The following is a 13,339-nucleotide window of genomic DNA, read 5'->3' as shown; positions in this document are numbered from 1 at the left end:
TTCCCCCACTCCTCCATCCTCTCATCAACAAAGGCCTGGAGCCCGGGCCACTCCTCCAGCCAGCTGCCTCCAGTAGCACCATGCTGGGGGCTGTGGGAGGAAGCCAGAGTGCCCCTCTACCCCCTCTGCTCTGTCCCCACAACCCCAACCCCAAACATGTGGGCTCAAATCCCGTCAGTTCGGCCAGGCGCACGGCTGGAAAAACTCTCGACAGATGGAGTTGGCCTCTCCTACACCACTCTCCCCCCTTAGAAGTCCTGCTTCTCCTCTCTGAACTGAGTGATGGCTGCCCTGGGACAGGCAGATGTGGTCCCATACTAAGTATCAAGGTACACAGAACAACTTTGTTTTGATGTCAACAAAGATCCCAGATCATTGCATTCCTGCACAACAACATTGACAATTCCTACACATCACAGTTTTCATCTCTATGATTTGTCCTTATACATTTTAGTAATTTAGCAGAAACTCTTACACAGGGCAACTTACAGGAGCAATTAGGGTTAAGTGCCTTGTTCAAGGGCACATCGACATAATTTCCACCTAGCCGGCTCTGGGATTCGAACCAGCAACCTTTTGTTTACCAGTTTACCCGCCGCCCTACAAGGACTGCAGGTTACAGTATTAGAAATGAGTTGAAGGGTCAGTCCTTTTTCAATACTATAGTACAATCCAAAGTACATGTATTATTGAATTAATAATTGAAAGACAATGGGATGTGTGAGCAGAGACAAATGTATCTTTAAACATGACAAGTGGACAAAGCGCCATGTGTGTGAGCGTAATGAGTCTAGACTAACCCCTCCTGAGTTTGGTCAATAAAACCAGTGGGGCTTCACTCTTTTAAGATTTCAACAACCGTTAAGCAAAGCAAATATGAAACTCAAATACTCAATTGTATTACCTACATATTTAACAATGGAAATTAGCAAAAGTAACAAATCCTGCTCTGGAAACCGCCTTCCTAAAGCCATCTTCATACCCTCATAACAATCTAATAGGCTGTCGTGACAATGTCAAGACCTGAAGGTTCCCAAGAGTTACACGTCTCCAGCTAGTGTCCTTAACTAACATAAATAGACAAGATTTTGCCAATGAAAGTACAGTATAACCATGAGTATCTCCAGTACCCTCCCAATTCCACTCTGTCCCTGAAGATGCTTTCATTCATTTTCAATTGGGTCTAAATGGGGTCTTACTCTTTGTGACCAAGGTTTTGAAATTAGAATCATGCATATTAAAATTGTGACTTGTTCTGAAATAACCATCCTAATAAGATATTCATTATTTCCATTTCAGATAGGGTGAAATTCCACTGTGCTTTATTGTAAATCACCTAGTATTGGAAGCACTCTGCCCCTGCTGCCCCATCATACTGAATGACTGGAGAAGGCAAGTGCTTCACAGTTAACGTGCTTGGTGACACACAGCAACATTGGGTTGCTGACTTGAAATAGGCATCTTTTAAGGGCCTTAAACTCAAAGAATGTCATTGTTCCTGAGCAGAGGCTAGCTGCAGCAGAGAACCAACACTGCGCCACAGAGGAGCTGTGAAAAAAGGAAACTGTGTTTCCACCGCACATTACTCTTACGACAAAGCAGGAAATAGTTCACAGGGACATGCCACATTGCACATTCCACAAGGGCCAATACGGCTTTCTTTCGGCACGTCAGACTGGTGTGTGACAGTAGTAGGGGTGAGGGAATGCTTGCACAATACCTGGTGACATTAAGGAACTGAGAACTGGGAAGGGTCCCTCTATGAAACCTCACCAGCAGAATAGGGTTGTTTTTTTTCTTTATAAGAGAGCAGGGTGGATGTAGGAACTCAGAGGTTCCATGATGCGTTGTACTCGTTTATTCTTGTGAGGGAAATCCAAGGCCGGTGCACAAGAAAAGAATGGACACCAGGGTTGAAGACACTAAAAAGTGAAATAATGTAGAGTAATCTTAAAATGATGGAATGGGTGTGGATTGGGGTCAGATGTGTGAGTTGATCAGTAGTCTTTCTCCAGTCTCTGAGTAATTTCCACTCAGCTGTTCTAAAGACCATCCGATGGCAGTCTTCCAATGACTGAGTTCATATTCTTTGTGCCACACACAATTTGGAATAGTGATTGTTGGGCCTGCCACCCTCTCAAGGTATTGTAGAAAGCAACCAACCAGGAAAAACAAGCATGGCAAGGCTTCTCAGAGGTAATGGGAATATTTTTGGGAGGATGTTTTGTTGTCACAAACACTGGAAGGTGCAGTGAAATGTGTTGTTTACAGGGTCAGCCAGAGTTGTACGGCGATGCTCGAGCAAATTAGGGTTAATTACCTTGCTTAGGCTCGCACAGCAGTTAAAGGCACAGTGCAAGAGGTGTCAATACAGTCCCTGGTTCAATTCCAGGCTGTATCACATCCGGCCGTGATTGGGAGTCCCATAGGGCGGTGCACAATTGGCCCAGCATCGCCCGGTTTTGGCAAGGGTAGGCCGTCATTGTAAATAAGAATTTGTTCTTAACTGACTTGCTTAGTTAAATTAAGGTTAAATAATATATATATAAGGGCACATCGACAGGTTTTTCACCTTGTCGGCTTGGGTATTCGAACAAGCAACCTTTCGGTTACTGGCGCAAGAACACTTTGTTTTTCAGAGGGGAAGAGTAATGGTAATAGTAGCTGTGAGCAATAAGGTGTACCAATGTGTAGCAATGGACGACATTCAAGAGCTGTCTATTCTCTTCAGTCCCAAACTTACCATATCTGGTGTGGTCTCCGTCTCCTGGACAGACAGGTCTCGTCTTGGTCATACGGTCATACGGATGTCAACAGGGTCCTCTCACCTTTTCTCTAGCAAAATAAAACACAAAGTCTGGCTTACTATGTGTACCCACATGTATTTAGAACACCATGCTTTGTGTATCTGGGAGCATCTAGATTGAGTAATTATATTTTTCAGGCAGTGGTGCTGTACACAAACTAATCACTTTAGGGTTGCCATTTGAACATGAAGTCCCTCTTTATCTAGTCCAAAGGAAACTATTGTTGCCCCCCCTCAAACCTCGAAAACAAATCTCTGTAGAAAGTTTTTTGGGGCGAGCTTGTATAATCACATAGAGGGTACCAGAGACAGACAGGCCTGTACCAAGACAGACAGTAGGGAGCAGAAAAGAAAGAGTGGCCTTGTGTTGGACTACATTCTGCAGCTGCCTCACGTTCTTCCAGTATTTTAATACACATGGGCATGTAATGAATGGGGTCTGCTGTGTGATGGTATGTTACTGTAGGCATCTTGCTCCTATAACCCCACTACAGACTGATCTGAAGGCTCCACTGCGAGGCATCGCCATCATAATTCTTCCCCATCATAAAGAGGACTTGTTGGGGATCCGTGTGGTCTGTCTGTCCTCTACAGTATCCTGCCTTCAGGGCCTGCCCATGGCCCATGCCAGCCAGACCCAGTTGTGTTCTTCGGCTTGGCAGTGTCTCTGAAGCCCAGACTGTTCACTCAACTTGGAGTCGCTCAGAGGAACTTCATCAAAAATGTAGATAAACAGATTCAAGTAGGGTTAAACTTTGTAATAGTGATACTGCCAGGGATGAAGAAGAAGATCCTCATTGCAATGTCGACTATTCCTTTCCATTGCAAACATGTTTAGAGATATACCGAATTGTTTAAAGTACTATTAGCTCGAGACCAACAAGGATTGAAACTATATGCTGAATTATGGTAGCCTTTGTTAAACGTAGATTTCCCAGAATGCATAGCGATTGTATTTTTTTGAGTGCCTCTGGTTCCGACAGCATGCTAGTTGTTTTTGTGCCAACATGTAATTCTAATTTTCAAGGAGAACTGCAGGTGGCTTTACAGTGTCCTAACCAAAGCATTAAATAAACAGAGGTGTGCGTCTACTTTGATTATACATTTATTCTGTTACAGTTGGAACACAGGAGGGGGCGAATCAAAAGGCTTATTTTCAGGATGTCACAGCTCTGAACATGAACAATGAACATTTGTATTGTATTTTCAAAGTTTGAGCCATGTGATCACTGTTTGTATATCATTTACCCACACAATATCACATTTTTCATACATACGCATAGGCTTTACTGATATTGTGTGTTGCTTTGGATGCTATGGAAGTGTCAGCTAATTGACCATAACTTTATCCAAAAACAAATTCTTTATCATTAACATTCCTCCCAGATATTTTCCTTAGATAGATAAAGCCTAAGTAAATGAGTGTGGAGGATATGATGAATAAACATGGTTGAAAAGCAGAAATCCTGTTGTGTGTGTGCACTACACTCTGTGACAGCGCTCTAGATAGCTGTACGCTAGAATGTTTGTCCCAGTGAAAAGAGGGGCTATGTTCAGCCCAGACTGGGCCCCCATAATGCTGCAAACGCCACGTATTTGGAGCTCTCTTTTGTTGTCTCGGCAATGCTGACCTCACACACTGCTGATGGGCCGAAATCCCTCTTTTTCCAGCACCAGCACTTTTGAAACAAAACTTCCATGACACTGGTGAGTAACGCCAACTTGCCCAAAAAATCCCTCATTAAATCACACAGGCACACAACTGTGTGTTACCAATATATCCAAAAGGTAATCAGAAATATATTACTGCTGCTGCCACAAACACTTTTCATGAAGCCTCTACAAGTGGACCTGGCACTTACACTGTTAGTCTCTGACGCTGACTCGCATGTCCTTCCCCAACCACACATCAACAAGGAGGTTTAAAATCCATTTTTCACATTTTAACAAACAAATACTGAAACATTACGACAAACAGCATCTAAATGTGGCTGAAATTATGATAGGCATTACATATCTTAATGACAAACCATTGTGTAATTGCAGAAGACATGAATGATGTGGCCATGTTGGTATTGGTATCTGAATGTGAGAGGAGAGAGGGAATGACAGGTTTTCCATCAGGATGGAGTTATAAGACACAGAGAATGTAAGGTTAGCTTACCCTTCGGTGTTTACAGAAACATTTGCATAGGAACACATGACTCAGGCCTCTTTTCTGGGTGATTGATTAGATAAGAGGCTAAAGTAAGAGAGGTTCTCCCTCTGGACTGAGTTCAAAGGTAGGATACTGTTGCTGAATCCATTCAGTTTGAAAATAATAGTGAAACACTCCAAGAGTGTCATCTCTTCCAAATAACCGAGTGAGTGTTTTTCCAGTTATAGGGATACACTCTCTTCCCTACTGGAAGAGGAAAACTGTTGGGATGATACCAGCTCTCAGAAGCATCATGAAGGTCCCACTCAAACAATCAAATACAATCAATCACAATAGCATCCTCAGGCACTTAGAGAGATAGGCTCTGAGGGAGGACACTAGTCTATCACCCCCCCCCCCCACACACACACACACACACACACACACACCACCCTAGAGCCTAGGGAGTATCAATCTGTTAAACATGTGACAAATGGCATCATTTGGGATGCCATGGGGCATATCCAAGACCAATGAGACAGCAGAAATAGGCTGTGAAGAGCTGTCCTTTATTCACACATGCTCCTGTGGGACTCGCCATGACAATTTCAAAATCACTGAACAAGTTGACACTTATTTGCAGGGCAATGAGCACCAGTACCCTCTGAGGGAGGAAACCATATCCCCAATCCACATGGGAAGACGTGTAACCAAACAAAACTATGTCATGGAAAATCAATGGTTTCAAAGTCGGAAGCATACATGACCATTCTAAAAACATTAGTATTTCGAAGGTTAGATATTGGTATTTTACTAACTTATGTACACTCAATCAGTTAAGTTCATCACCAAATATAGACATATTTATTAATGTCATTGATTTAATACACAACTCAATATGACAACAATATACAGTACCTGTCAAAGTTTGGACACACCTACTCATTCAAGGGTTTTTCTTTATTTTTTCTATTTTCTATTTTGTAGAATACTAGTGAAGACATCAAAACTATGAAATAACACATGGAATCATGTAGTAAGCAAAAAAGTGTTAAACAAATTAAAATATATTTTATATTTGAGATTCTTTAAAGTAGCCACCCTTTGCCTTGATGACAGCTTTGCTCTGGACCCTGATCTCTCTTTTGACGAACATATCAAGACTGTTACAAGGACAGCTTTTTTCCATTTACGGAATATTGCAAAAATCAGACATTTTCTATCCAAAAATTATGCAGAAAAATGTATCCATACTTTTGTCACTTCTAGGTTAGACTACTGCAATTCTCTACTTTCCTGCTACCCGGATAAAGCACTAAATAAACTTCAGTTAGTGCTAAATACGGCTGCTAGAATCCTGACTAGAAACAAAAAATTTGATCATATTACTCCAGTGCAAGCCTCCCTACACTGGCTTCCTGTTAAGGCAAGGGCTGATTTCAAGATTTTACTGCTAACCTACAAAGCATTACATGGGCTTGCTCCTACCTATCTTTCCGATTTGGTCCTGCCGTACATACCTACACATACGCTACGGTCACAAGGCGCAGGCCTCCTAATTGTCCCTAGAATTTCTAAGCAAACAGCTGGAGGCAGGGCTTTCTCCTGTAGAGCTCCATTTTTATGGAATGGTCTGCCTACCCATGTGAGAGACGCAGACTCGGTCTCAACCTTTAAGTCTTTATTGAAGACTCATCTCTTCAGTAGGTCCTATGATTGAGTGTAGTCTGGCCCAGGAGTGTGAAGGTGAACGGAAAGGCACTGGAGCAACGAACCGCCCTTGCTGTCTCTGCCTGGCCGGTTCCCCTCTCTCCACTGGGATTCTCTGCCTCTAACCCTATTACAGGGGCTGAGTCACTGGCTTACTGGTGCTCTTCCATGCCGTCCCTAGGAGGGGTGCGTCACTGACGTGGTATTCCTGTCTGGATTGGCGCCCCCCCCCCCCCTTGGATTGTGCCTTGGCGGAGATCTTTGTGGGCTATACTCGGCCTTGTCTCAGAATGGTAAGTTGGTGGTTGAAGATATCCCTCTAGTGGTGTGGGGGCTGTGCTTTGGCAAAGTGGGTGGGGTTAAATCCTGCCTGTTTGGCCCTGTCTGGGGGTATCATCGGATGGGGCCACAGTGTCTCCTGACCCCTTCTGTCTCACCCTCCAGTATTTATGCTGCAGTAGTTTATGTGTCAGGGGCTAGGGTCAGTCTGTTATATCTGGAGTATTTATTCTGTCTTATCCGGTGTCCTGTGTGAATTTAAGTATGCCCTCTCTAATTCTCTCTTTCTCTCTCTCGGATGACCTGAGCCCTAGGACCATGCCTCAGGACTACCTGGCATGATGACTCCTTGTTGTCCCCAGTCCACCAGGCCGTGCGGCTGTTCTAGTTTCAACTGTTCTTCCTGCGACTGTGGAACCCTGACCTGTTCACTGTGATTACTATTATTTGACCATGCTGGTCATTTATAAACATTTGAACATCTTGGCCATGTTCTGTTATAATCTCCACCCGGCACAGCGAGAAGAGGACTGGCCACCCCTCATAGCCTGGTTCCTCTCTCGGTTTCTTCCTAGGTTTTGGCCTTTCTAGGGAGTTTTTCCTAGCCACCGGGCTTCTACACCTGCATTGCTTGCTGTTTGGGGTTTTAGGCTGGGTTTCTGTACAGCAATTTGATATATCAGCTGATGTAAGAAGGGCTATATAAATACATTTGATTAGATTTTGCACACTCTTGGCATTCTCTCAACCAGCTTCATGAGGTAGTCACCTGGAATGCCTTTCAATTAACAGGTGTTGTCACGTTCCTGACCTGTTTTCTCTTGTTTTGTATGTGTTTATTGGTCAGGGCGTGAGTTTTGGGTGGGCAGTCTATGTTTTCTATTTCTATGTTGGGTTTTTGTGTTCGGCCTGGTATGATTCTCAATCAGAGACAGGTGTGTATCGTTTGTCTCTGATTGAGAGTCATACTAAGGCAGCCAGGGTTTCACTGGTGTTTTGTGGGTGTTTGTTCCTGTGTCAGCGTTTGGGCCACACAGGACTGTTGCAGGTTAGTCACGTTTGTTGTTTTGTTAATTTGTAGTGTTTGTTGGTTTGCCATTAAATCATGAATATTTACCAATCCGCATCTTGGTCCGATCCATGCTCCTCCTCGTCTGAGGAGGAGAACGACTACGACAACCTTTACAGGTGTGCCTTCTTAAAAGTTAATTTGTGGAATTTCTTTCCTTCTTAATGCGTTTGAGCCAATCAGTTGTGTTGTGACAAGGTAGGGGGTATACAGAATTGTTGTGTTATTGTGCTATTGTGTTATTAAATGTATGTTTGTTTATGTGTAACTCTGTGTTGCTGTTTTTGTCGCACTGCTTTGCTTTATCTTGACCAGGTCGCAGTTGTAAATGAGAACTTGTTCTCAACTGGCCTACCTGGTTAAATGAAGGTGAAATAAACAAAATTTAAAAGGGGGATACCTAGTCAAGGGACTAGTCAGTTGTACAACAGAATGCCTTCAACTGAAATGTGTCTACTGCATTTAACCCAACCCCTCTTTGGTAAAAGACCAAGTCCATATTATGGCAAGAACAGCTCAAATAAGCAAAGAGAAACGACAGTCCATCATTTCTTTAAGACATAAGTCAGTCGATGCAGAAAATTTCAAAAACTTTGAAAGTTTCTTTAAGTGCTGTCGCAAAAACCATCAAGCGATATGATGAAACTGGCTCTCTTGAGGACCGCCACAGGAAAGAAAGACCCAGAGTTACCTCTGCTGCAGAGGATAAGTTCATTAGAGTTACCAGCCTCAGAAATTGCAGCCCAAACAAATGCTTCACAGAGTTCAAGTAACAGACATCTCAACATTAACTGTTCAGATGAGACTGCGTGAATCAGGCCTTCATGGTTGAATTGCAGCAAAGAAACCACTACTAAAGGACACCAATAAGAAGAAGAGACTTGCTTGTGCCAAGAAACATGAGCCATGGACATTAGACCGGTAGAAATCGGTCCTTTGGTCTGATGAGTCCAAATTTGAGATTTTTGGTTTCAACCGCCGTGTCTTTGTGAGACGCAGAGTAGGTGAACAGATTATCTCTGCATGTGTGGTTCCCACTGTAAAGCATAGAAGAGGAGGTGTGATGGTGTGAGGATGCTTTGCTGGTGATACTGTCTGGGATTTATTTAGAATTTAAGGCACACTTAACCAGCATGGCTACCACAGCATTCTGCAGTGATACGCCATCCCATCTGGTTTGCGCTTAGTGGGACTATCATTTGTTTTTCAACAGGACAATGACCCAACACACCTCCAGGTTGTGTAAGGGGTATTTGACCAAGAAGGAGAGGGATGGAATGCTGCATCAGATGACCTGGCCTCCACAATCACCCGACATCAACCTAATTGAGATGGTTTGGGATTAGTTGGACCACAGAGTGAAGGAAAAGCAGCCAATAAGTGCTCATCATATGTGGGAACTCCTACAAGACTGTTAAAAATAATTCCAGTTGAAGCTGGCTGAGAGAATGCCAAGAGTGTCCAAAGCTGTCATCAAGGCAAAGGGTGGCTACTTTGAAGAATCTCAAATATAAAATATATTTTGATTTGTTTTACTTTTTTGGTTACTACATGATTCCATTTGTGCTATTTCACAGTTTAAATTTCTTCACTATTATTCTACAAGGTAGAAAATAGTAAAAATAAAGAAAAACCCTTGAATGAGTAGTTGTGTCAACTTTTGACTGGTACTGTACACATATGTATATATATATATATATATATATATATATATATAATTTATTTGTGGGGTATATTTATTTTTTCTTGTTCAAGTGAAGAGGGCAAATGGGGACTTTCAGAACTGCATGAACACCCTGATAACTTTACAACAATCTATTGGCAAATGGCTCTCAATCAAACATCTAAAAAAATACTGTCAATCTTCTGTATAGATCAGTGAACTCCAGTGACATGTAACGCAACAAACTGACACAACCCTAAGCTGATTAAATAGAACAGCAGCTCTGTGCTACACACACACACACCAACTCTCTCCTAACTGCTGAAAACTTTTAATGAGCACTTCTAGCACACCCATAACCTCCCCTGCCCTGCCCCTCCCCTCCCACCCCTTACTGAAATCTGTGGAGATCTGTCAGTGCCAACTAAATTCTTACTCAGGTTGTCAACCATGTCTCTGCTAGACAGGGTCACAGGGTTAAAATCGATTTTACAGGCCACCTGGAGAGCCTAGGCTGCGAACTGACTCAAAAAATTTATATCAGACTTAGAATTGCTTACCACCCAGGGCTAGGCCCAGGCTAACACGCCCACTAAAAAGTCCCCAGCCCAACAGAAGTTTGCACAGGCAGGCTGGAGCTGATGACCCTGCAAGCTGACCTCCTCAAACTTCAACTGAATTGTTCTGGCAGTTTCCACGGTGACGAGGCACTCCAAGCTTTATCCTACTTAGGCTACTGAAACAAGTGGGACCAAATCTTCTCTCCATAATCTACTGGGCAAAAAAGTTGCATTTCCTTATTTTCTCTGAATGTCCTTTTTACAGGGTACCTATTGTGATTTATTTAGCATTTAGGTTGGATTTCTTCAACTGTGTAATGTAATCGAAAATTATATTGATATAATGCTAGTTTATTATTTACAAAATTAGCATTTGTTTATGTAACTATGGCTGTGGTTGTTTTTGTTGTTGTTGTTTTGGAGGAGTAGGCTATGTTTTTGTGCTATTTCTTGTGGTGTTAATGTGGTCAAATCCCACTCTGCCCTCCTCCCCATATACGCATGACTGTTATTGAATTTCATTGCTATCTTTCCATTTGTATTGTCTATAAATGTGAATAAAACTAGTCTGAATAAAACAATATCCGAGTCCCCCTAATCTTTGTGTTTAGTGATTGTTCCTGTCCAATATTCCGAGCAAACTTTCACTCATACTGCTTCAAAAACTGGACTATCAAAAGGGGAATTTACAAATACTGATTTGTATAATCACACTCATCTGAAAGAACGTCGACATCATTCTCTTATTAAACCACAATTTCACAACAGTTACTTGTGTTGACTTTATACACTTATGTGATACTTATGGACAAAGAGGGTTGGGATCAGTTCGGTTTTCAACTTTTCAATTTATTCATTCAATTTATCCCATGGAAGGCTACATAATCGCCTAAGGGTCCTCATTTGAGCTGCTTCTTACACTGGCCTAGAGTTCAAGACAATCAGAAGTCCTGACAACTAGAGCATTGAGTAAAATGAGTCTCCTATCTGTGTCAGTGAAAGCTGACACAGATAGTCCTAATCAAAAAGACGACTAATCAATAACTGCCATTTTCAAATGTTTTCTTTTCCATTCCCTGTCAGTAATGATTTGATCAATTGATCATTTTTCTTAATTAATTTTCCCTTTCTCAGAATGTCCTTGTGGACAGGAATGTTTGGCGTTTTACATGAATGGTCACTTGGCGAGCGCTAACGCATTTTTCAGCGCAATGCACGACCAAATAAAGCTAAGTAGACTGCGAAAACGTCGTTCCAGCTAGATACTTTAATGTACACTTCATTACCTCAAGGATCGATTATATTAACATCTGAGCTACAAGCCTTGAGTGCACTCACCCGGGGCGACTGTGTGATGGAGTGATGTTCTGATTGTGATTGTATGCACGCGCAGTAGAAGGTGCTCATGGGTTAATGTCCCGCTTATCATCGGGCAAAACGTTAAATGACACAAGCTGTCACAAAATCAATAAGAGTGGTCCAGCTGTCCCGGATCTTCATCTCCTCTTGAAGTCATAACTTGGTCTGACACCATGCCATCTTTGTGGCCTTGCTTCATATGGCCATTACATTTCATGAGTTGAGCAATGAGCCATGGAAATAGAGGGCATTACTGTTTACTTCTAGGCCTACAACTATGGACATTGACAACCTTGACCCAGGAGTCGACTTAACATAGTAAAGGTAAATGTGTCTCCCTCCAATTAATATGAAATGTTATGTTTCGTCTGGTACGTATTAATTTATGGCTGTCCATCATCCATTTCATATGATATGTTACATAATTTGTATGATATCTTACAATTTTAAATACGTGTGGCCTACATTTGGGGTTAGGGCAGGGTTTCTCAAACTCGGTCCTCGGGACCCCAAGGGGTGCACGTTTTGTTTTTTGCCCTTTCACTACACAACTGATTAAGATAATCAACTAATCATCAAGCTTTCAATCAGCTGTGTAGTGTTAGGGCAAAACAACTAAACGTGCGCCCCTTGGGGTCCCGAAGACGAGTTTTGGAGACACTGGGTTGGGGGTTAAGGTTAAGCAGTGCTTGATTTGAGCTGGATCCTGCAGAACAGAATCCGGCTCCTCTACATGTATTCTGTTTCTTTCCGGAACCGATTTGTCAGGATCCAGTACCTCTCTTGGCATGAAAAACTATTTTCACTGTTTGCAATGTAAAAATTATAATAAAATCAGAGTTAAGTTCAATCAACAAGTTGCCTCTTCTGTAATTATCCGGCCCCCTAAAACACGTAATGTGAAAACGTGCCTGATATTCTAAGAATTGGTCGTGTTCGGCCGGCCCGGTTTTATGGTTTGGCAACATTGTAGTCTGTTGAGACCAACGCGTGGCCATTCCCGTTTCTCTCGCGGAACAAGAATGAGCTTTCTATGATCTCTCTCTGCTCTGATAGACAACTTCCAGACTTTAATCTTTGCAGTGTTGCACTTCATCATGTATTTCCTTATAGCGGTAGGAAGGGTGCTGGAAGTTCCACAGCACACTTGATACATTTAAATACATTTCTCAAAGTTATAGAATTACTGCTGTCTGTTCAGAAATAAATGAAATAATAAAAAATACTACAACAGGAGTAGGCCTATAATTTAACCACAGTGGATCAATAGCTTGTTAAAAAAAACATTGTATAAATGCCTAGCTGTGGACTGTGTGCATACTGTTGGAAACGTGCGGCAAATCGTCAGTGAACAGCATGCAGGCAAAACAGGCCTTTCACAATATTTCCAATACAATTGTGGAAAACACATGTTGGAAAGCAAATGGATTTTGCTGAAAATAGAGTAGTAATTTCTCTGTAGGCTACCAAATATGCTATCAACTTCAAAATAGTCCTACTGAGGGAACAGCATTGTTTTACAAAGTTTAACTGACTTGCCTAGTTAAATAAATGTTAAAGAAAATACATTTTAAAAACAAGAGAGCGCATTGGCAGGAGCGCATCTGCCATCGCTGGTGAGTGAGCTGAGCATCATTGGGTGAGTCAGTGAAGCTGGAAAGGTTTATTATGAGTATAATTTCCTCCTCATATTATACACTGTCTCCAGACACCTAGGCCTACGACAAATGTGTTTTTTTATTGATCTCAGATTCTC

At 42.2% G+C, this 13,339-nt stretch overlaps 1 long non-coding RNA gene across 5 annotated transcripts in view; it reads right to left on the bottom strand.

The window, feature by feature from the left end:
- The window catches only part of LOC129855254 (uncharacterized), a 126,489-nt gene that overhangs the window by 4,563 nt on the left and 108,587 nt on the right, over positions 1-13,339 (bottom strand). For all 5 annotated transcript variants that reach the window (XR_008759457.1, XR_008759458.1, XR_008759454.1 and 2 more), the window contains one exon: positions 2,744-2,835. This is a non-coding gene — a long non-coding RNA (uncharacterized LOC129855254). The remainder of the gene's footprint in view (positions 1-2,743; positions 2,836-13,339) is intronic.

Source organism: Salvelinus fontinalis, chromosome 5, assembly GCF_029448725.1.
Source record: "Salvelinus fontinalis isolate EN_2023a chromosome 5, ASM2944872v1, whole genome shotgun sequence".
NCBI lineage: Eukaryota > Metazoa > Chordata > Actinopteri > Salmoniformes > Salmonidae > Salvelinus > Salvelinus fontinalis.
This window is presented reverse-complemented; position numbering and strand designations above follow the sequence as displayed.